Source organism: Acyrthosiphon pisum, chromosome A1 (genome assembly GCF_005508785.2).
Source record: "Acyrthosiphon pisum isolate AL4f chromosome A1, pea_aphid_22Mar2018_4r6ur, whole genome shotgun sequence".
Classification (NCBI taxonomy): Eukaryota; Metazoa; Arthropoda; class Insecta; order Hemiptera; family Aphididae; genus Acyrthosiphon; species Acyrthosiphon pisum.
Genome location: NC_042494.1, coordinates 5,761,835 through 5,771,013, shown reverse-complemented (window position 1 = coordinate 5,771,013; position 9,179 = coordinate 5,761,835).

Below are 9,179 nucleotides of genomic sequence, written 5' to 3'. Positions count from 1 at the left end.
ACTTTATTCTTTACTAGAAATACTAGAAATATTTACTTTAATTAATTATTGTTGAATCTCGGGGATGAAAAAAAATTATTAATCAAAGTGGATTTATTCGACTAGATAACTATTATTTAATGACATTACCAAATCAGTTAAATGTCAGATTAAAGGTTTGTATTTTGAAAATATGGTAATCTGAATTAGTCAGCTGTAGGTATTTATATTATATTATCTCCTACTAAATATCAAATAGGTACCAATATATGGTATACCACTATTATATTGTGCCTGCTCATCTGTTACGACTATCGTTGTCATGTAAACAAAACGACAGTTTTGACCAACCATTGTTAATTTTATAATATAAGCTATACATTGTTTTGTTTTACACTTCTATAATACGCATATCATTGTGTTCAAGGTATTGTCTTATTTACATTAAACTAATTACATTTTTTAATTTAATTTTATACATATGGTACATCTACTATAATAATATGTATTATGACTAATGCATAAAAGCTTTTGACTGTAACTTATTGTTATTTATATGTATTTATTGCTTTAGTAATAGAAATTTAAATACTTTATAAAACTTATTTAGTTTATTTCCCATCTTGTTCAATATTGCATAGACAAATATTGTAATTTGTTAACATTTATTTTGACTCATCGATTATGTATAGATTATAGATTATAGTCACCAATAATTTAGCACGATCAATCAATTTTCCAATGAGGATTGCCCTTATTACTTATAAATCTACAGTGTTATGGAGAATGGAATATAAAATTAAAACACTAATAATTAAAAAAAAAAAACTGTTCTTTAGCTAAATATTAGACACGAATAAAAATTGGAATGAAACTCGTCATCAATAGTTTATATTTTTTGATGCAAATGTGCTGGTTATATTAATATGAATGATTCCAGTGAATATTTATTTATAAGTTTAACGGTATAAAGCCCTTAAAATAAATGTTTTAATACAATCGACAATCGCAATAGGAAACAAATTTGGCAGAATAATATTGAGATATTATTACTATACTTATAATAATTTTGATAGTAAAATAATTTAATGAATATGAATGTTATATATTATTATTTTTATATTGTTGTAGTTTGAAAACGATTTAAATAGATACAAAAATAACACAACATATATAATTATTTAAAATACATTTATCATGGAAAACTACCGACACCAAATACTATGTTACACAATTACTGTGGAATAACACTATAATAACAATAATATCATATATTAATTAATATTTCAAAAATATGAGTTAAGATATCTTGAGAAAACTAACACCAACTAATACGAGTTGCTTAATTATATGTAAATATTTGTTGTAATGAATTATAAAATGCCTTAAAATGTATTTATCAAAACGTTGTGTTTTGAATAAATAATTACAACTGGAGTTGTATCACATACCGTTGTGAAATTTTATATTTAATTTAAATAGCATATAAATACAAACGTTTTTTTTGTATTGTACGAAATATATTTCATTATATTTTATTTGACTTTGCCTACCTTATGCGTTTTTAGGTTATTTCATGGAATATCTGTGACGTGTATACGACATTATATTACAAATGTTTACAATTTGTAGCCAACACAATTCGTAGAAACACTGTGTATTGGAATCCATTATTATTGACAATAATTAATTGTTGTCAACCATTAAAATGTATACAGTAATAATACTATTACTATATTACCTAATTACTTATAAAATATGATTATTAAATCATAACTTATTGTATTACTTTTCAGTTTTTTGTTAATATTAGTTCTTATTAAATTGAAAAAAAATTTCAACTTACCCATCTTCACATGAATACCTGATCATAATATTATTATGAATGAAAGACTTTAAAAAGGTTTGGTAAGGTTAAAATTATCTCCGTGTGTCCTGTACCTAAACAACGTTATAAAATACTTTCTAAAACGAACCCATAAGGTTGTTTTTATTATAGCTACCTATTTACAATATTATTAATTTTACTAATTATTACAAATCAGATTCTGAGCGGAGCGATGGATGTATTAGTCTAATATGTATTATGCGTGTGTCTGTTTGTCAGTTGTCTACAATCAAATTTAGAAATACGAAAAATGCTTCAATTAAAAAAATTGTAGGGTCGTTTCTGATAGCAAATTTGATCTAATTAGTACTATGGTCAAACGTAGAAAATGTACTCAATACTCACATTTAATAGGTAATCATGTTATATTTTCTTCAAGTAATTAATTTTTTGTATATAGCGTATATTATATAACGTATTTGTATATCGTACGTTTCTACTTTTTGAGTTGTTTTCAACTTATTGTGTAATTTATATAAAGCTTAAATGAAAACCACGGTGGGATATATAATAATTAATAACAGACTGGTTTGTAGCATAAAAATCGGCTTATTTGTACGTTTGTAAGATTATCGCGTTATTTCGCATCCATTTTGGTTTTAGAAAATATTTTCAATATTTCGTGGTTTAAGTAAAAACCACAAAAAAATCATTACCTGCATAAATGATTGCTGTTATTTGTTATTAACTATGAATATACTGGATATTGTGAACAATAAACATTATTGTATTATTTTATTTTGTAGACATGTCTATATCAGTTTTATACTATAATTTATATTAGTTAGTTGGTATAACTTTATTTAGAAGCTCATATTGAATATGTACCTGAGAAATTATGCTCAAAAAAATATTGTACATATATTATATAGGCATAATATAGCCTTATTAGTTACCCTCTCCTAGTTTACTTTTACCTGAACTTGTTGCTAATTTCGATGTATTTATATTATAATAGATAGAAGTAGGTATACCAGGAACTATATAATTATTGTACTTATAAAACTAATATTGTATGATTAAAGTTTTCCGGGAACTGTTTCGATTGAATCATTTTTACTTCTTTTAGCCTTTTCATAATTTTTTTTCATTGAATAAAAGCTTTTTTTTGATATTTTTAAAACCTTTTTATGCCAAATAACTGAAGTTCTATTAGTATAGTAATGATTAGTCGAATAATATACTATGGCTCATATTTTTTAAATATAAATACATTTGAGTGTTATAGACTATAGTTAGCATAAGAGGCTAAAATATAACTTTTTTCGTACTACACAATTTGTATTAAACTATTGGAGTTACCTTGGAGGGCTTTACATCACAATTAAAAAATGTATGCCGGTTTATTGATAAGATTATTAATATATACAATATAATATTACAGTAAATGCACTAAACTATAATATACGGACAGTAAATTGCGGAATACAAATCCTTGGAAAAAAATCCCCAGACTACAATAATACTCACAATCCCATGAAATTGATTGATCAAATGTTTTTTAAAAGCTAATTATTGTAATTACCACATTAATAATATTTAACTACAAATATACACCATAGACTTAGAAATACTAATTACTTATCATCAAAAAAATTAATATATAATAAATAAATTTTAAACATTAACAATGATATTATTTTGTTATATATCACGATTTGAAACAACATACTTAGGTATGTTAAAGATTCTTTTAAAAGAATTGGTAACTACATTAACTATTGTTTGGTAATTATTTATATTATTTAAACGAATCGATCACTTGAAATATTTTTATTTTAAATATTGTATCCATTAGTAAAACTTGTATAAACGGCTTCTAATAATAATAATAATTATTATTAATATTTAAAATTCTTATCTATTTCCCAAGTAACATCTAATAATTTTTCAATTATTGAAGGAAAAATTGTAAAAAAAGTTTCTAGTTAATACAGGCCATTACACAATTTTTAATTTCGTATTCCACACTTGTACTACATACACACAATTTTTGTCCCTGGTTAGCATAATACGCATATTAGATTATTTTTAAAAAAACCAATATAATTAAGTGGATTTTTAGAAAAATAAATTGTATTACGTATAAGTCAAACTCAGTTAAGGAAATAATTTGGTTGGTAATATGAATGAGATAGGTAATTCAAAAATATCTACTCAATAAAGTGTTGGCTTCAGAACCAAAATTTTTGGATGGAATTTTATGAATATATAATTTTTTTACAAATATAGATTTGGTTATCTGTGATCACTTATTATTCACAGCCTCATTATTCAAAATGCATACAGAATATAAACCTTTCAAGGTGCTAAATCAATTCAATCTTATAACAATGCTATTAAATAGTGATCTAAATTCTAAACAGAACCTTTCAGTTCTCAACAATAGTGTTAAACCCAATAGGTTATATCTATTCGGTAGGTAAAATTAATTAGTTATAACTTATAAGTTATCACTGATAACCAAAAAGTACTAGATATTTCATATTTATTGCGTCAATTAAATAACAATCATAAGATAATAGAATAAATGTTTAGCACAAGAGTTAATGTGATATTTTTTACCAGGCCATGTTTTTGAAAACTATCTAGACATATATTAGAACATTTTATCAAACACCATAACACTAAATTATAGTAAAGTTATTGGAAATATGTGATTTAGTGAATTGGAGTGCTTACTTAAAAAACGTAATAACTACATTTTTTATTTTATATTTATGATAGACTTAGAATTAATATTTGTTATTAGTTCAGGTTAGAGAGACAGAATACGAAAAAATAATTTTTAATTACATTAATTACCAGCAGGAGTTCAGAATAATAATTTGATACAATTCCTAGATAATGTAAATAGTGTTTCGTAAAAAATAAACATAAATGTATACGATCATTAAAAACAGCAATACGGATTTTCTTTATAAGAAAAAACATGGAATACCTCCGTATTTACAGAATATTTCAATTATTTGAAAACATAATATCGATTTTGGAGCTTGCATAGCGTGGGGGTTGCATTCAGTCACGAAACGTGTTCTGAGAGCAAGCACCGATCAGCATCTCTAATTCCCGGATGGGCGACCACCCGGGTTCTTAGTGACAAATCCTTGCTAAACATATACGCACGTGTTAGAATCCAACCGTATAGCTCCCTACAAACAGGCATTGAGGCACTATAATATATAATAAATATATAATATATAGTAAACAGGTATGTAGGTACATAATGTATATAGGTATACTTTTGAATGTAAGTTATATGATATACATTTAAGGGTATAAATTATATAATATTACGAACACGAAATAAAACTAATAATCGAATGTATGTACCTATAGGTATACTTACCATACGCATGTATATGAAACGGGACTTTTTACGATCGGTAATTATTTTAGTGAATTACGATAACTGCGATATCACAGACAATGTCAAAAATCCATCTGTAATTTACAAAAATGTTTTTGATTATTATATTATACTATAATACTTATGTATTTTAATATATAATATAATTTATTATTGATTATATTATATTTGTATTATATACTTTATGTAGTGTTTGATAATTTCATGAAATTTAAAATTGTGAAATATTTCAGTATTTTAATAAATTTTGTTTTTTTTTAAAATAAGTATTACATATCATTTTTATCAATTACCTTCATAATTTTAAGGTACATTTTTTTATACACCTTTTGTTTACATATATTTTTTTCTCTAATACCTAACTGTTGAGCTATAATAATTGAAATATTATGGAAGCTACATAATAATAATAAAAAAAAAAATATACCTAACCTTTGGTAGGTATTATACATTTAAAATGGTATTCAACATTTTTATATTGGCAAAAAACATACAAACATGTTTAAATGATACAACTATACAATATTATACATATATTATAATATACTGTAATAGGTAATAATATGTGAGCCACAGCACTCATATGAGTCATATGCCATTAATATTAATGATTATGCTTAGTACTCTTGAACTATATAATTGATAAATAATAAAATAATCATCATTAATATTTGTATGCAAAAAATTTCAATGTTTCACGTTTTTGTGAAATATTTTACCATACAGTGAAATATTTTATACTTCAAACACTAACTATATGTATAGTCAATGATGTTATTTATATTATAACTAGCTGACTCAAAAGTGTATTTCCCGTAAAGATTTTTTTTCATCGGAACGACAGAACCTAATAAAAAAAAAAAAAAAACAATTGATGCACTAACCGAACCTAATACGAGAATAAAGCTTCGATAGCTATTGTGGTTTCCGAGATTACAGTGTACAAACAATAATTTTGTATACATAGATATAGATATGAATTTTATTAATTATTTTTATTATTATAAAAATATAACTAAATAAATACGTTACTCACATATTTTAGTTATTACAGTGAGTATTATTGTTATTATTTATTATGACGTATTGATTATTGTTAAAAATTTTGATGCAACATATTTTTCACGTATTTGAACTATCATATACATATTATTATAATATTGTAGTATAGTGTGCTATCATTTGGTTTTTAATAATAAACATAAAAATACATATATGATATAATTCTTTCATTCGTGGTAGTAATCTTTGTTGAGATAGATATTGAGTGCTCTTATATGTTGAGTCGATTTGAAATACCAAACAAGTAAAAACGCCCAACCGTTCTGAAATTAATGAGAGGTAAATAAACCGGTAAATTATGATTTACATTAATTACAAACTATACAACGAAGTTTGAGGGCACCGTAACGTCCATAACCTTGTCACTCGTTCAACTGTTTTCGTACACCTTGCTCTTTTTCTTCGTTTATATTCCACCGGCCCAATAATACAATAATGTTTAAAATTCGAGTTTTGTCTGCCATTGTCACGGCCACAAAAAAAAAAAAAAATACAAATACAAATGGAATAATAATAATACGAACCTACTCAAAATGTTCTATATATGTACGCAAATAGCATTATGTTTAGCTCCCGTATTGTATTTGGCAATTTGATACACAAACATGAATACAAATATACATTTTGACTCTTAGAAATTTCTATAATAATACGAATAAGGAAATTATTATTTAAACTTTAAAATTTAATGGAACTTTTTTTCCCTTGAATTACTGATCAACATACAAAACTGCGTAATATTATATTGTTTTTATCTACATAATATAATAATTGTGTATTTTATCATCCACCTATTATTATAAAATATGTTGATTAGTTATTTACAAGGTGATCTACATAAGTATCTATCTACCTACTGTTTAAACTTAGTTTGAAAATATTGTTTTTAGATAATTTTACGTCATTATTACTAATTAATTGTTCATTTTTAAATTTTTTATGATCGTCGATTTTTAAGTTTTACTTTTTATATGACAACATACATTTTTAATATCATATTATTCCGAATTAGAATATTTTCCTGATTAATTTGATACATAAAAATCGAATCTCGAACAAATAGTTAATTAGTTATAACTTATAACTAATAAGTAGGTAGCTATTAAAAGTTTAGTTGAATGTAGTAGTAGTGGACCAACATTTTGCGGATTATCTCTATGCAACTCTATACCACTCTTCTAAACTTTACAGTTTAAATACTTACCAATTATATTATCTAATTAAATACCCATTAAAATAATATAAATTATGAATACTTCATTTTTGATACATATTGTTGTTAATATTTTTGATATATGTATTAGTTTAGTATTTATACTTTGACGAATTTTTCATTAATTTTAGTCACGATAGAAAAATAATAAATTTGTCTCTAAAGAATTCATAATTATTAAGATTAACAGTTTAGACGGCATCATATAGGTATTTGAATTTAAAACCAAATTTGTATATCCGTAGGCATAATATAATATTACAATGATTTTTAAATAGGTATTATCGATGTGTTATTTGTTGAGCCCTTCAAGCTGCGCTCTACATTTCTGCTGGGTATGAATAATAATTTAATTCATGTTAATTCATGTAATTAATAGAAATTATAATGTCTTATCGTGCATTTATTATATTATCTTACAAAATGTAAATAAAGAAATGTTTCAGGAGTGAGTAAGTACAGTTCCAATAGATATGTTATTTTGCATATAATTTTCTTAGTTTCTGGAATAATTTTAATTGAAAATCTTATACGTATTTGTAATATTTTATCCTTTAAACATTTTCAATACCATCATCTATCGTTTGCTATATTTTATAAAATATTTATAATTTCAGACCTTAAAAAATGATCTTAGTTCGACATTTTGTAAAATTTGCAGTAACTATGGACCATGTTCATTATAAATCTATTTTTTTTTGTACATTTTAGATTATAAACTGTTTCAATATTTAAATGTGGGCATGTGACACGCGCAATTGATTACTAATTCTATAAATATTATATTTAGAGTGAAGGTATCATAACTATTGTGAAATTGGTAGGTACCTATTATGTTTGCAAAAAAAAAAAAAATTTTTATAACATTTTTTTACGACTGACGTGTGAAGAACCCATATCAAAATAAAAGGTTTTCCAGAACCATTTTAAGAACGTAATGGTTAATAATTTTGAAGTACAAAGTTTCTTTGATGCACCCGTCCAAGTAACCTGTTAAAAATTCCAATCCATAAGAGATTAAATCCCAACGATTCAGAGTGGAATGATACAATTTCCCACCTCAGAAATAAATTGTAAACTTGTTTTTTTAATTAAATGCATACAGTTCAAATAAAAAAAGTTAAAGCTATGTGTTAATTCCTATACGTATATTTGTATGTGCGTTTCACAACGATTATTTGCATTTGTTGTATGCTTTACACCAATGTAATGTGCATTAACAAAGCCAACTCAATTTATACTTCATTATTATTAATATGACATCACTAATGAATAATAAACAAACGTACCTATACATTGATCAGATAATTTATATTTATAGAGAGCTTATATCACGAGAGCTTTTTCCTCGGAATAAAATAATAGGACCTTTGATAAACGAGGATCGATACGAATTGAAAATAAATATTTTGTAAGTGAGGAGAATCCCTGACCGCAGAATTGAACATCCACAACAATTATCACGACAAAATGGACATTGCACATACAAACCATCGCAGCAAATAAAATACGTTCTATTTCACCATTATATGGATGTACTCATAAAATATAATACCTATTGTATATTATCAATTATTAGTAGAAATGGTGCTTGTCGTGAGGCTTATCCGTGAAGTTAGGTACATGTTAGAAAGGCGTACGCAATATCCGTGTTAATAAATTACGGT